The sequence below is a fragment of the Euphorbia lathyris genome, chromosome 7 (genome assembly GCF_963576675.1).
Source record: "Euphorbia lathyris chromosome 7, ddEupLath1.1, whole genome shotgun sequence".
NCBI classification, from domain to species: Eukaryota; Viridiplantae; Streptophyta; class Magnoliopsida; order Malpighiales; family Euphorbiaceae; genus Euphorbia; species Euphorbia lathyris.
Genome location: NC_088916.1, coordinates 72131963 through 72148638, shown reverse-complemented (window position 1 = coordinate 72148638; position 16676 = coordinate 72131963).

Below are 16676 nucleotides of genomic sequence, written 5' to 3'. Positions count from 1 at the left end.
ACAAATATTTATAGGGTTTTGCTACTCACCGTCCCCTCTGGGTCATTTTCGCCCTTTTCATTTTTTCATTTAAAAACTTAAAATCCTCTCTCACAAGCAAGAAATTGGAATTCTGAAAAAATAGACCTGAAAACTTCGGAAATGGACGATTTGGTACACGAGGTAATGTTTCGATCCAACAACTACTGAAATTTACGAAATAATTAGAAATCGTAAATTTTACGTTGAATTTTGCCTAAACGGGTAGTTCGTCCTGCCAGAGCCTAGGGGCTGACGGATGAACTACTTGTTCGCCCCTAGGACGGGTCGAGTGCGTCACCCATTGAAGTTGGCCTGGGCGGGTCATTCACACCGCCTCCTACCCTAGGGCCGGTCGGGTGCGTCACCCGTTACCCCTAGGGCCGAACGGGTGATTCACCCATTATCCCCCAGGGCTAGCGGGTGGTTCACCCGTTATCCCTATGGGGTGGACGGGTAGTTCATCCACCCGGCCCTAGGGCAGGCGGTTTGAATCACCCGCCCACACCAACTTCAACAAGTTTTATCTCTGAATCCGGAGACAGAACTCGTGTTTTCAATTCAATTTTTTTTTTTTAAAATACCCAATGGATCATTGGTCCTTTTCTTTTACCGTGTGGTCCAGCCATGAATGTTATTCTGATTTTTTTATTTTCGAAGGAATTAAAGAGAGAATTTCAGCTTTTGAGTTGAAAAAATAAAAAGGGTAAAAGTGTCAAATAGGAAGCGGTGATAAGTAATTTATGGACGGTAAATAGGAGTCCACTATTTATAATTATGTTAAATAATAATTTCAATTATTTCAAACTAACTAAATATTTAATTTTAATATATTTTAAGAACTAATGTTCATAAATTAGGCATAATACTCATTTGGCTCCCTAAACTAAAGCTTCAAAGTCCAGTAGCCGAAAGCATTACTAGCTTACGCTCTGACCCGAGTAGCATGGGGCACGTGGAATCCCGTGTGAATCAGCAAGGACCACCTTGCAAGGCTCAATCAGGTTTCTAAACTAGTTAAAAATCATCAAGTGAGTCTTCATTTTAAACAAAAATCTTCAATTGAGGCTTTATAAAAAAACCATTCGGTTGAATAATTTCATACATTTTTTTCCGAACTCATTTTGAACCAACACAGAGATTAATTACATTTTATATCAAATAGTCACAATTTCCGATTTTAGGATAGGATGAAGACGCAATTGATGATTTTTGCTTAGCTCATTGATCTAATTGATGATTTTAATAGTTTAGGATCCTAATTGATTTTTAAACTTTAATTTAGGGATTCAAATAGATGTAATGCCTAGAAATTATGAGTTTAAGATATATATTTTTTTTAGGATTTAAAATTTGTAAATTGGATTCTATAATTTTTAAATTAGGATATAAAACTACGCTTTATTTATAATATATATAAAACATAATACCATATTTAAAATTACTTTGATAGTATAATTAGTTGTAATTTTATACCAAATTATTGATTTTTACTAGAAAAAAAAACCCCAAAAAATTCCTAATTTTTGGCATCTACAAGGAACTTATTACATCAACCTATCAAATATAAATCAATAAAACTTATCCAAATATAAAACCGAATATCTAAATATCTAAATAAACTATAAATTATTTAACGTAAACATAGCATATATAATATTAATTTATTTTTATTTTTTTTCTCAGGTATCATTTGGTTCGCAGAATGGAATGGAATTCGCATTCTAAAATAATAAAATAGCAAATAGTTAAATATAAATTTCTTAGAAATAACTATTTCTATATTTGGTTGGTAGAATAACATAGAATAAAATAGATAATTTTTTACTAAAAAGATAATATTACCCACAAATGTAATTTTTTATTTTATTTAAAATTTTAATTATTACTATAAATTGTTCAAATATTTAATATATATTATTTTAAAATATATATATATAAAAGAAAAATGGAAAATATGAAACACGGAAAAAAAAACACGACAAATAGAAAAACCATTAAAACGAAAAACAATAAAAACATAAAAAATGGAAAAATTATAAAAACACAAAAAAAGAGAGATGGAAAACATTAAAAACACAAAATGTAAAAACACAACAAGAAAAACATTAAAAACACAAAAACAAAAGGAAAAAACAAAATAAAAGTGGAAAATGGTGAAAACGCAAAAAAAAAAACATATAAACTTGTTAACAAAAAAAACACACAAAACATGAAAAAACACACACAAAAAATATGTAAACGGTAAAAAAAAAGTAAAGACTTGGAAAGCTATGAAAATGCAAAAATAAGAAAAAATGTACAAAAAAAAACACATGGAAACAAGAAAATGTAAAACAAAAAAACAAAAAACGTGAAAACATGAAAATGTAAAAAAAAATGAAAACCTAAAAAAAATATGGGAAACAGAAAAACGTGAAAAAACGCAAAAAAAAAAAATTATATGAAATTTTATGAAAAACACTAAAATATGAAAACACAAAAAAAGAAAGTAATTGTTCAACAAACCAAAATGAACCGGCCGGATCAACCGTGAATCGGTCCGATTGAGCGGTTTGGTCCGGTTAGCCATTCACACATGTTTAACTTAAAAAATATAAATATGTTGAAGATGTGATTTGAACCTAAGCCTTTAGGGACCACTAAGCTAAATACATCTTACCATTAAGCTAGTTTTCAACTTATGATTAAAAATAATATATATTATACTGATACTGAAAATCTAAAATTTTATTTAGTATTTACTTTTTATATGATTTGATAAATATTATTAAAAATTTAATTAATCTTTACACTATAAATAAAATTAATTTAGTATTTAAATTTTAGATATACATAAAATAAAATTTTAAACTCTTAGTAAATTTTATAATTTAAATGAAATTAATATATATATTATTAATGACGTCATCCGGTTCAACCAATCCGAGTTAACCGGTTGAACCAATTGACCCTTGATCCAGTTTCAATTCGGTTCGACGCCTGGTCCGGTTTTTAAAACATTGCAAAAAAGTGAAAAAATCATGAAAAGTAAAAAAATATTAAAAACAAAAAAAAAACATGAAAAAGTGAAAAATCACGAAAATGTGAAAAAAGTGAAAAAGCGAAAAACACGAAAACGTTAAAAAAACAGGAAAATGTGAAAAATATGTTTATAACGTTTTTTCATATTTTCATGTTTTTTGCATTTTTTTTTACGTTTTTTCGTGTTTTCCATTTTTTTTTTGTTTTTCGTATTTGTTCATATTTTCGTGTTTTTTTTTTTTGCATTTTGTCACGTTTTCGTGTTATTCACATTATTGTGTTTTTTTTTGCATTTTCTTCGTTTTTTCACATTTTCACGTTTTAGTTTTTTGGTTTTTTCCTTTTTCACGTTTTTATTTTTTTCGCGTTTTTGTATTTTTCACATTTTATTACCTCTTCGTGTTATTCACATTTTTTTATGTTTTCCGTATTTTTTTATGTTTTCGTGTTTTTTAAGTTTGTGTTTTTTTTTTTGCGTTTTCGTATTTTTATGTTTATCCCGTTTTTCATGTATTGTCACGCATTTTCGTGTTTTTCGTATTTTTCTCACGTTTTTATTTTTTCGTATTTTTCACGTTTTTTTGTATATTTCATGTCTTGTCACTTTTTCGCATTATTACTGTGTGTTTGCTTTTTTTTGTGTTTTCTTATTTTTCATGTTTATTCACATTTTCATTCTTTTCGCGTTTTTTTTTCATATTCTCGTGTTTGTAACATTTTCACGTTATTCATGTTTTTTGTGCTTCATATTTTTCGTATTTTTATATTTTTTAACGTTTTTCTCATTTTTACATTTTTCGCGTTTTTTTATGATATAAATTATGGATTCGCCAAAATTTATAGGACTTGAGAAATTGACTAGAGAGAGGATTGAGGATTTAATGGAAGGTAATTTTATAAATTACAAAAATACAATATTAAAGAATAGATTATTTCTTAGATAAATTGAAGAATAGCTATTCCATGAAAACAATGAATATGGATTCCATGGAATAGATATTCCATTAAAAGAATTGTAACCGTTTCGAAAAACATGGGCTTTTATACTAAAGAAAGAAAGAAAGAAAGAGAAGTATGTAGTTTGTGCCTTCGCAATTGCTCAAATACTCTAAGCATATCATCTAGATGTAGTTGTTTTAGTAGACAAAGAAGGTGTATTTTTATTTAGAGCAAGAAGTCAAAAAAGAAACTACACCACAACCACATCCCGAAAGAACATGTGACAGATATTATGTGTTCCCCTTCTTGGGGAATTTCGGTTTGTTCCACTATATTTTTAAGTCTGTAATGATTGAACAGATGAAAACTAACTTCAACTAGACTCTGAAACTGGATCAAAGACAAATAAGCTATGGATTACTAAAAAGACCAAAGTGTTCCAGTCATTAACTCAACCTTTGCCTAACTCTGTGCCAGCAGCTGCGGTATTACAGAGGATGCAAATACGAAAACACACAAACAAAATCGAAAACCCTAACTTAACATAAAGTATACAAATATTGAAAGATATCTTAACATGCTTTACATACCTTGATTGATACGTTATATCTTAACCTCTTCGAAATTTTGTTATTTGTTTCAAATCTTCGACTTTAAAACAATATGAACTTCAATGAATGATTGTACTCTTCAATTATGAGTGTTCCTTTTTTGTTTCAATCATTTGATTTTGGTAGGATTTGATGATATCAATTGAAAGTGAAAGAGAGGAGTGTTGTATGCCCTAACATCCACTACGTGTGTGTGTGTCTATGTGATTTTGGAAGGCAAATGACAATTTATAGGTCTTATCTTTTGGGACGAAAATACCCTTTGTCATGTCATCCCAGTTGACGGGATTAACAAGTTTTTCTTAAGTTGTGTAACAGGGAAAATCACAGTTCTAAAAAAAAAAAAAAGCAAATATAAGTTTGAAAAAAAAAGTGAAAGGATAAGATTTTTTAAACTTTACCCTAATAAAAAAAAAGGGAAATTTAGGAAGATAAATTATTAAAATCAAATCATTAAACAGATTCTTAAACTAAGTAAAAAAATCATTAATTAGGATACGCGGAACAGTGATCCGAGCTCCCTTCAGGAATGGTGCTCGTGTTCTTCGAGAGTCGTCTCTGTGCGGGGAGCGGTCCCTGGGTACACTCCGACGATCAAGACAGTTAGTCGCTCAAGAGAATTATATATTTGTTGGAAATGAGTTAGGAATTATGTTACCCGATCCCCTTGTCTTGGTTGTCTCCTCCTTATTTATAGTGAGTCCCCTTGGGCCTTTGAGGTCTCTCGCCCCTTGGCTCCTGGGCCCTGCTGGGCCTATGGGCCAGCCGGGCCCTAGGCTGATATTCTGAATCAGGTAGTCCCCCCCCCGGTCATGGATACCGAGTATTGCATGCGAGGTGTAGTTGGTTTGTGTTGGTCCCTTGTTTAGTTGCAAGTATAGTTCCAAGGGGGGGTTAGGAACTATTTAAACTTTTTTCGCAATTTAGGCAGACTTCTTTTTCTAAAGAAAAAGGTTTGAACAGCGGCGCTGAGTAAACAGCAAGATACTGGCTTAGTCAACAGGTGACTAGGTCAGTTCCTCAGCTTGAGTCAGGAGATAGCACTTGGAGTCTATTCTTGAACTCAGATGTTCAACGCGCACAACTCAACTTGACCTCTTTACTTGGTCAGTTTTGATTATTTAAAGCAAGCAATATAAATTAGGAGTTAAGGTTTAGAAATACTTCACTCAGCAGATTTATCCAGGTTCGGCTTCTTCTAAGCCTACGTCCTGTCCCCGGAACACTTCCGAGATTTCGAATTCTCTACTGAGCTCTTTAAAGGTAGAGCCTCAAACCTTTTACAATATCAGCAATTGAGTATGACAAGAGTACCTTCCTCTATACTTCTACTCAATCCTAATCTCTCCGCTGAGTACTTAAAACCGAGTACTCAGCCTCTCCTTTCTACTTCTAGAAATGATAAAGATTTTGTCCTAAACAACAATTGCTAGAACACCTTAGATGATTGAAAAACAATCACTCTAGACTTTTACACAAATGAATAGACTTTGTAGTGTAAGAAATTTGCTTTGCTTCTTGCTTACAGAACTTGTAGAGATTTGGTCAGCGTAATGGCTTGATCAAGTTCTGTGTGTTGTGAAGCTTGTGATGGCACTATTTATAGAGACGTCTGGTCATTCGGTCATTTCGAATTTCGAAATAACCGTTGGAGGGAAACGGCTATGTGTCGTTGTCATCCTGACTTGCACAGAGCTCTTGGCCAATCACAATCGTGTATCTTCTGTCCTCGGTCAGCACAGCAGATGGTCTCTCCTTTTATGGTAAAGTCAACTGGACAGCATACTGTGTCGTCTGAACTTTGCTAAAAGAAGAAACACTTTTTCTGGAAGTTTTCCTCTACCGGTCTGCTGTCTTGTACGCTTTGTCGAGACTACTCAGCAGCTTCATTGTGAAGTTGTTCCTGAAGGTCTTCTAGATCATTCCGTTTGCTGAGTTGCGTTTTTGTCCAAAACGACAACGTCTTGACATACGCGGGCCGAGTGTACTGAGTTGTTTAACTTGGGCCTTGGCTTCCGTATTGGGCTTGGGCCTTCCAATCCTTATGACTTATAACATTTATACTCAACATTGAACAAACACATTAGTAGAATAAATCAACGCATTTAAACTTAGTGTGGTTAGAATATGTATTCTAATTTATACTTAAACAATTTTGTCAAATCAAAATTATGTGGAAAGGTGTTTCAACAAACTCCCCCATTTTGATGTTGGCAAAACTGTTCAGCAAGGAACTCAGTATGAGCTCCCCCATGATAGTTGACCTTTTTAATTAAGTGAACTCCCCCGTAAGGACTGAACTACTGACTTAGTTTTATTCTAAACATTCTAAGGTTTAACTGAATAAGTCTAAGATCAGATTTCAGGTATAGGTCAGCTTATGGGTCATATTCTATTTTACTCAGAATTCAGCGGAAGTAATGTATAGTGACAGAGCGCGCTGAGCAAATTATTGTTCAATGAGTTCTTTATCAGAATGTATCATAAGATCATAGTATGATGTCAAACATGTTATCAGCATATCATTTAGTCAATAAATATTATAAGTGTTAAGCATAGCTGATATAACGAAGATACATAATAACTCAGTACTTAATAGCATATATCATAACTCAGTATTTGAATAAGAAAAGGAAGTATGATATATTGATAGAAGTCAGCAGTTGCACAGCAAAAGAAATAAATTAGCAAAAATTAAGACCTAGCCTAACTATTTCTTTTTCTTGCCCTGTGACTGACTTCTCTTGTACTGACGTTGCTCATGCTGAGCTCTAGCAGCTTGCGCTTTCTCCCCCGTTTTGTCAACTTCAGGGAGCTTAAACGCATTGGTTAAGACAGCACGAGAAAGTTCTTGTGAAAGCTCTTTTATTTTGTCAGCACTTTCGTTCACGCCATCAAAAATGGCAACCCCATCAGCTGAGACTTCTACTGGTATATGAAGATCAGCAGCACTGAGCATATTTACACTGAAGGCTTGAGCTTTGGCTTGCCAGATGAGAGCTTCAGAGAGGCCAACGAAGACTTGGTGGAATGTCTTCAGAAGTGCTGAGTCATAGTGATGTCGTTGAATATTACTATGACGGATATGGTTGAAGGATTGTTGTGCGAGGGACAGCAATTCATTCTGCTTCAACGCGTCAGTATCCATTTCTTGCTTGTTCAGGTTAAGTAGCCTGATAGCCTCACTGATTTGCTCAACTGAGCACTGACTATAGGACACCATTTGCTCATTTGTCTTGAGTTGCTCAGTATGCAGCTGAGCAAAAAGCATCTTCAGTTCTGAGGAAGTGGCGTAGTCAGTGTTCACAGCAGATAACCTCTGGACTTGCTGATGTAGCGAGTTCAGATGTTGAATTATGGACAGTTGAATCTCTGCCAACTTGGCAAGTGAGTCTTGCTTTGCTAGCTGGGCTTGAAATGATAAGACGACATTCAGCATGTCCTTGAGTCCCTTGACTTCGTTGAGAAGTAGAGTGACTTGGGAGAGCTGAGTTGTCTCTGGGAATGAGGATCCAGCAGCAGGTGAAGCAGACTGTTGAAGATCTTGGATGAGAGCTTGCACTGAGTCGATGAGATTCTTGCCGGACTCAGTGGCATCCCTATGTACATCCGTATGACCAGAAGAGAAGGGTGTGAGAGGAGTACCCTGGTCAGTGACAGGATGAGTTTGCTCAATCTGCACTTGAGATGGAGGAATTGTTGTGTGATCGGAAAGAGAGATTGGTTGTAGAGGTGTTAACTCGAACACTGTCTGTGCTGACGGCAGAAGGATGGGGAGTCAGCACCATGCTTGAGGAGACAGCATGAGCAGTGGTCGGTTCAACCTGACTGGTTGAAGTAGTGGAAGTATGATGCTCGGCATGTTCCTGTTGAGAAGAAACAGAGGCTTGTTTTTCCAACGGCGTTGTAGTAGAGGAAGTTGAGGGCCGTTTGAAAAATTTTAATTGGACGGTAGAAGGATCCTTTGTTGTGTTGGAGAGGACAAGTTCAGGAATAGATGGTGATTGCAAAGGGGGTTCACTGACCATTGTCTCACTGGCCTTAACCAGTTTTCGCCTTCTACGTGGTGGAGAGGTATGATGAGCAGGTTCTTCTGAGTGAGTAGGTTCTTTTTCCTCATTATGGGTCTGGTCAGCTTGATCCACTTGCTCAATTCCAGCAGCTAACTCAGTGTCAGTCTGCACAGCTCCACCAGCTAACCCAGTGTTAGCATCCTCAGCTTCAATTTCGCTGTCATACTCTTCAGACTCCTCAGCGTCATCCTGACCGCTGGTTTCATCGTCTTCTTCTTCTTCTTCTTCAGTATTATCTCCATCAAGTTCTTCCTCAACTTGGGAGATGAAGTGGTCATCTAACTGGCATTGAGTGAAATGAGAATCACCTGGTACAATAAAATCTGTCGGCATGACGTCGAGAGGTGCCAGTGTTGAAGACTTCTGCTTCTTCTGAGATAGCTCAGCAGCTTCCTCAATGTCAGGCTCATCTTGCCTGCTTCTCTTCTCAGCTGACTTTCCAGCTGACTTCTGCCTCTTTGCTGGAGACATAGCATTAGGTGCCTCAGCAGATTTTCTCTTGCGAGAAACTGGGGCCTTAGTTCTTCGCCCTTTCTTAGGCTCAGCAATAGTCTCCACAGTCTGATCAGCTTGGCCAGCAGCAGCAGCAGCTTTTCCTTTCTTCAAGGGCTGTCCAAATTTAAGTGCCCTCAGCGAGGCAGTTGTGATTTCAGTTCCTCTAAAAGATTCCTCACCTTCGAGGTCAATCTTGTGGTCGATGAGGATCCTGGTGATGATTGATCCCAACCTCATTGTACCCGTGCTGCGTAGGAACCCAACAACTAAGAAAACTGGCATGTTGATGGGGGTGTACGTCAGCATGTGCCATATGAAGCACTGTTCAAAGTTGGTTGCTGATGTAGTGCAGTTGATCTTTGGGTAAATGAAATAGCTCAGCAGCAGGTAGTGAGCCATCTTCTGATGCTGTCCCATTGAAGATGCTAAGATCTCTCCTGAGTGACCCTCAGGTTTGCAGAAGGTATGGATGTAGTCGGTCTTGTCCTGATCTCCTGACTTTCTCAGCCTTACTCCCTCAGTTTTGAGCTGGAGGAGATTTCCTATGTACAGAGGGTTGATGAAGATGGTTTTCCCTTTTACTTCAGTGCTCAGGTAGTCGGCGGAGTCACTGGCAACCTTGAGGTTGTGGTAAAATTCCCTCACTAGGTCAGGATATGTCTCATCCCTGACCGAGAACAGCCCAGTCCATTCATTCTTGGAAATCCACTCAGCAAATGGCTGTTCGTTCTGTACAAAGTGCTCTGAAACCCATCTAGAGGGTTCTACCTTCCATTCACGTACATTGTCGAAGACCTTTGAGTAGGTCCTGATCTTAATAGCTTTCCCTTGGCCAGAGGTTTGGTCAGTTTTACCCTTGCTCGGTGTAGAGGGGTTTCGTGAAGGTTCATCGGAGCTGGACTTATTTTGGCCGGCACCGGAGACGTTGAAGGATAGCTTAGTCATGCTTCTAAGATGGAGAGAATATAGGTATTTGAGAGAGAGAAATTTGGGTGATTTCGTAGCCTTAAAGATTTGTTGAGCGTAAGGAGTAAAAGATGGGGAATTGCCCATGATTTATAGACGAGTTGAACGGTGTGGATCTTAACCAAATCCATGTGTCAGTTGCCTTGGGATCATGTACCGACAGGGATCCTGGCATTTATGACACATTACGGCGAATACGTCATCCTAGGTTATACGCGTGCTTGGAATTTATGCTAACGGATTAATCACTCAGTATTTAGAATGTCAAGCGTTTGATATTCTGAGAGGTCAGTGCATTATTTAAGGATGATTTTAAGTTCAAGTTCTAAACTAATTTACTCAGTGTGCAAGTTTACTCAGTATTGTATATTCAGTCAGTTTCAAGAGATACTCAGCAAACAATAAATCATTCAGCATGTAATTCACTCAGCATTCAATATTCATTTAGCACAGGAATTTACTGAAGAGGATTAAACATACCAATTGCTTCTCTCAGTATGCTGAACTGCTCACGAGCCAGTGGCTTCGTGAAGATATCCGCCAGCTGTTCGTCCGTTGGGACATAAGTCAGCTTAATTTCTTTCTTAAGTACATGATCTCTGATGAAATGATGTCTTATGCTGACATGCTTCATCCTGTTGTGCTGGATTGGGTTCTTTGAGAGGTCAATTGCACTTTTGTTGTCGCATTTGACTTCAATTGTCTTTGTTTGAACACCATAATCTTCAAGCTGTTGCTTAATCCAAAGGACCTGAGCAACACAGCTTCCAGCAGCAATGTACTCAGCTTCAGTTGTGGACAGGGCTACTGACGCCTGCTTCTTGCTGAACCAAGATACAAGACAGCTTCCTAGGAATTGGCATCCTCCAGAGGTGCTTTTTCTTTCCAGCTTGTCTCATCCATAGTCAGCGTCAGTGTATCCGATGAGTGTAAAGTCATGAGTATTTGGATACCACAGACCTGCATTTACTAAGCTTTGCAAATATCTAAGGATCCTTTTTACAGCTATGTAATGGGATTCCTTAGGGTTAGCTTGATATCTAGCACAATAACATACTGAGAACTGAATGTCCGGTCTACTTGCTGTTAAGTAAAGTAAAGAGCCAATCATACCTTGGTATAACTTGCTGTCTACTGGCTTACCATTCTCATCAGCGCAGAGGACAGTGTCAGTGCCCATAGGAGTGGATATTGGCTTGCAATTTTCCAAGTCATATTTCTTTAAGATCTCCTTGGCATATTTTGCTTGACTGATGAAGATGCCATTGTTTCCTTGTTTAATTTGAAGATCGAGGAAGAAGTTGAGTTCTCCCATCATAGACATTTCAAACTCAGTCCTCATTTGTTTGCTAAACTCCTTGCACATTGATTCGTTAGTTGCACCAAATATTATATCATCAACATAAATTTGGGCCAGCAGGGTATCTTTACCCTTTTTCTTAATGAATAAGGTTGTATCAGCTTTGCCCCTGACGTAATTTCTAGTCAGCAGAAAACTGGTCAGCCTCTCCTACCAAGCACGTGGTGCTTGCTTGAGGCCGTACAGAGCCTTTTTGAGTTTGTAAACATGGTTTGGGAACTTAGGGTCCTCAAAACCTGGAGGTTGATTTACATAAACCTCCTCGTTTATAACTCCATTAAGAAATGCACTTTTGACATCCATTTGGAATAATTTAAAATTCATGTAAGATGCATATGCACATAATATTCTAATTGCCTCCAGCCTTGCCACTGGGGCAAAGGTCTCACCGTAGTCTATACCTTCTTGCTGACTGTAGCCCTGAGCTACAAGCCTTGCTTTGTTCCTGACTACGTTTCCTTGTTCGTCCATCTTGTTCCTGAAGACCCATCTTGTTTCGATGGTCTTTTGACTCTTTGGATGAGGCACTAACTCCATACATCATTTCTTCGAAATTGATCGAGCTCCTCTTGCATTGCGTTCATCCAGAATTCATCGTACTCAGCTTCAGCGAAATTCTTCGGTTCTTGTACTGAGACGAAAGCAACATTGCTGAGGTATTTCCTGAGTTGATTCCTCGTCATCAGGGTATTCCCAGCAGAATCAAGGATTGCACTTTCGGAGTGCCCTTTAGGAATCCTTATTTCTTTGGGTAGATTCATGTCTTGTGCTGTTCCTGTTTCAACAATCTCTGCAGAAGTAGATGGGTCAGTAAAAGTAATCTTAGGTTCACTCTTACTCTTGGTCAGCCTTTTCGTGAATGACTCAGTAGCTGGTTCTGAGTCAGCGATGGTTACTGAGTTTGGATCATCTTCAGTCAGCGGCTGGTATCTACCTGCAGGGTCAGTTTCATCGAACTCTACATGTATTGACTCTTCTAAAACTTGAGTTCGCTTATCAAAAACTCTGTATGCTTTGCTGTTTGTTGAGTAGCCCAGAAAGATAGCTTCATCAGCTTTTGAATCAAACTTTGCTAAGCTATCTTTGGTATTTAAAATAAAACATCTACAGCCAAAGGCGCGAAAGTATCCAATATTGGGCTTTCGTCCTTTCCAAAGTTCATAGGGGGTTTTCTTGAGTATAGGTCTAACTAGAGCCCTATTAAGAATGTAGCATGCTGTGTTAACAGCCTCACCCCAAAAATACTTTGGAAGCCTATGCTCATCCAGCATTGTCCTGGCTATTTCAACCAGAGTTCTGTTCTTCCTTTCTACAACCCCATTTTGCTGAGGTGTTCTAGGAGCAGAAAAATTGTGGTCAATGCCGCTGGCTTCACAGAATTCAACAAACTTTTGGTTTTTGAATTCTCCACCGTTATCACTACGGATATGAGCTAATTTTAAGTCTTTTTCATTTTCAATTTTTCTAACCAAATTTGAAAATGTCTCAAAGGTCTCATCCTTGCTGGTCAGCAAGATAACCCACGTATACCGAGAGAAATCATCTACAATGACCAAGGAAAATCTTCTTCCACCCAGACTCAGCGGCTGGACTGGACCAAAGAGATCCAAGTGTAGTAATTCTAACGGACGTTTAGTTGAGACAATGTTTTTACTGTGAAAAGATTGTTTGGTTTGTTTTCCAGCTTGGCAAGCGTGGCATAATTGATCTTTTTGGAATTTAAGTTCAGGCAGTCCCTCAACCAATTGCTTTCTTGCTAGTTTGGCCAGGAGGTCCATGCTTACATGACCAAGTCTCCTGCATAGCCAGGAATTTTCTTCCTTTGTTACTAAGCACACAGTTTTTGAAAACTTTTTCTCTAAGTCTAGCATAAAGACATTATCTATCCGAGTGGCAGTTAAAATTAACTCATTAGTTTTACCCTCGTATATTTTACATCCAGTAGCATCAAATATAACTTTTCTCCCATTGTCACATAGCTGAGCTACGCTGAGTAAGTTATATTTGAGTCCGCTGACTAGGGAGACAGATTCAATAGTAGGATTACCTCCGATGGTTCCTGAGCCTACTATCTTACCCTTCTTGTTGTCTCCAAAACTTACGCTTCCTCCTCGTTTACGTTCGAACGTGATGAATTGAGTTTCATCACCCGTCATATGCCTTGAGCATGCGCTGTCAATATACCACATTTTTTACTTCTCGGCACATCTCAGGCTTACCTGCATTGTAATCAGTTTCCTTTAGGTACCCAATTCTTTTTGGGTCCTGACTTGTTAGGTTCAACAGGTAAAGCATCATATTTTATTTTGTGGCGACATACATTAATAGTGTGGCCACTTTTTCCACAGAAGTCACAACTGACTTTCTGTTTAGGACTCTTTACTGACTTGTCAGCACCCCAGTGCTGAGCGTGCCAGCACACCTTAGTGGTGTGTCCTAACTTCCCACAAAAGTCACACTGGACTCTTCGCTGGGGATTTCGTCTCTGCTGAGTACCTTGGTACTGAGTACCTTGATACTTAGTTCTCAGAGGAAAATTATTTTTGTTTGGAACCTTTAGTTGGTTCTGAATGGTTGTGACATCCTTCCTCAGTTTCTTGGAAACTGACTGGACTTCAACTACAGACTCATGAATGGTTTTCATATTTTCATGCAAAACTGAGTTGTCTTGAAGAAGGTATCTGAGGTCACTCAGTTTGACCTCTTCCACCTCATCACAGCGCCGACTGAGTGTTTTAATCTTTTTGTTACACTTTTTGACAAGTGTGTAAAGATCACTCAGGGCATTACCCATTTCATTTCTGAGTTGAGAGAGTGAGATTACCTCATTGGATTGCTCTTCATTGTCTGACTTATCAGATTGGTCAGCATGCTCAGAAATGCATGGCTCAGCAAGTTCGTCAGCCATGAAGCATATCTTCGCTGACTCGGTGGCCTCAGTTTCTGTTGATGAAGATTCATCACTGTTACTCCAAGTAGCCACCATTGCCTTCTTCCCACTTTTCTTGTCTTTCCTCAGCGTGGGGCAGTTTGACTTAATATGGCCATCTTGGTGGCACTCAAAGCATGTAATGGGCTTTGAGCTGTCCTTTCTGTATTTGCTGTCGCTTGAGTCAGCCTTATACTTATCAAACTTTTTGTAAGGCTTTTTGGAATATTTGTCGTTCTTCCTGAACAGCCTCTTCATCTTTCTTGTGAACATAGCCATCTCCTCATCATCAGTTGAACTCCCGTCAGTGGAGTCAGCCTTCATGACAAGTGACTTCTGCTTCTTGTCATCAGATTTTTCCTTCACCTCAAAGTTCTTCATTGGTATCTCATGGGTCAATAATGAACCGATGAGTTCGTCATATTTGTAGGTGGTTAAATCCTGAGCTTCCTCAACTACTGTCTTCTTTGCTTGCCAGTCTTTTGGAAGACTCCTGAGTATCTTTTTGACTTATTCTTCCTCAGTGAAGATTTTCCCAAGTCTCTTGAGCTCATTAATGATGTTGGTGAACCTTGCGTTCATGTCTGAAATGCCCTCATCATTGTTCATCTCGAACAGCTCGTACAGTCTCATCTGCTGATTCACCTTGGATTCTTTTACTTTGTTTGTTCCCTCGTAGGTGACTTCCAGCTTTTTCCAGATCTCTTGTGCCGACTCACAACCTGAGATTTTGTTATATTCTGCAGCATCGAGCGCACAGTGAAGCATATTGATAGCCGAAGCATGGTTTTGAAGCTTCTTAAGATCATCCTCTGTCCATTCAACCTCAGCTTTAACAACTGACTGGCCAGCAACAACTTTCACAAGTACAAACGGGCCTTGGACTATAGATAGCCAGGCACTCATGTTTGTAGCTTGAATGAAGTTTTTCATCCTATTCTTCCAAAAGGTATAGTTTGACCCGAAGAATAGGGGAGGCCTGGTAATGGACAGCCCCTCAGGTAATATCTGAGTTGTCTGGTTTCCAGGGAGAAACCGAGTGCTGTTTTCGCCCATGGTATGGATCAACTCAAGGTTGTTAGACCTTTAGTAATGAGCTTTTAGGCTCTGATACCACTTGTTGGTCCCTTGTTTAGTTGCAAGTATAGTTCCAAGGGGGGGGTTAGGAACTATTTAAACTTTTTTCGCAATTTAGGTAGACTTCTTTTTCTAAAGAAAAAGGTTTGAATAGCGGCGCTGAGTAAACAGCAAGATACTGGCTTAGTCAACAGGTGACTAGGTCAGTTCCTCAGCTTGAGTCAGGAGATAGCACTTGGAGTCTATTCCTGAACTCAGATGTTCAACGCGCACAACTCAACTTGACCTCTTTACTTGGTCAGTTTTGATTATTTAAAGCAAGCAATATAAATTAGGAGTTAAGGTTTAGAAATACTTCACTCAGCAGATTTATCCAGGTTCGGCTTCTTCTAAGCCTACGTCCTGTCCCCGGAACACTTCCGAGATTTCGAATTCTCTACTGAGCTCTTTAAAGGTAGAGCCTCAAACCTTTTACAATATCAGCAATTGAGTATGACAAGAGTACCTTCCTCTATACTTCTACTCAATCCTAATCTCTCCGCTGAGTACTTAAAACCAAGTACTCAGCCTCTCCTTTCTACTTCTAGAAATGATAAAGATTTTGTCCTAAACAACAATTGCTAGAACACCTTAGATGATTGAAAAACAATCACTCTAGACTTTTACACAAATGAATAGACTTTGTAGTGTAAGAAATTTGCTTTGCTTCTTGCTTGCAGAACTTGTAGAGATTTGGTCAGCGTAATGGCTTGATCAAGTTCTGTGTGTTGTGAAGCTTGTGATGGCACTATTTATAGAGACGTCTGGTCATTCGGTCATTTCGAATTTCGAAATAACCATTGGAGGGAAACGGCTATGTGTCGTTGTCATCCTGACTTGCACAGAGCTCTTGGCCAATCACAATCGTGTATCTTCTGTCCTCGGTCAGCACAGCAGATGGTCTCTCCTTTTATCGTAAAGTCAACTGGACAGCATACTGTGTCGTCTGAACTTTGCTAAAAGAAGAAACACTTTGTCTGGAAGTTTTCCTCTGCCGGTCTGCTGTCTTGTACGCTTTGTCGAGACTACTCAGCAGCTTCATCGTGAAGTTGTTCCTGAAGGTCTTCTAGATCCTTCCGTTTGCTGAGTTGCGTTTTTGTCCAAAACGACAACGTCTTGACATACGCGGGCCGAGTGTACTGAGT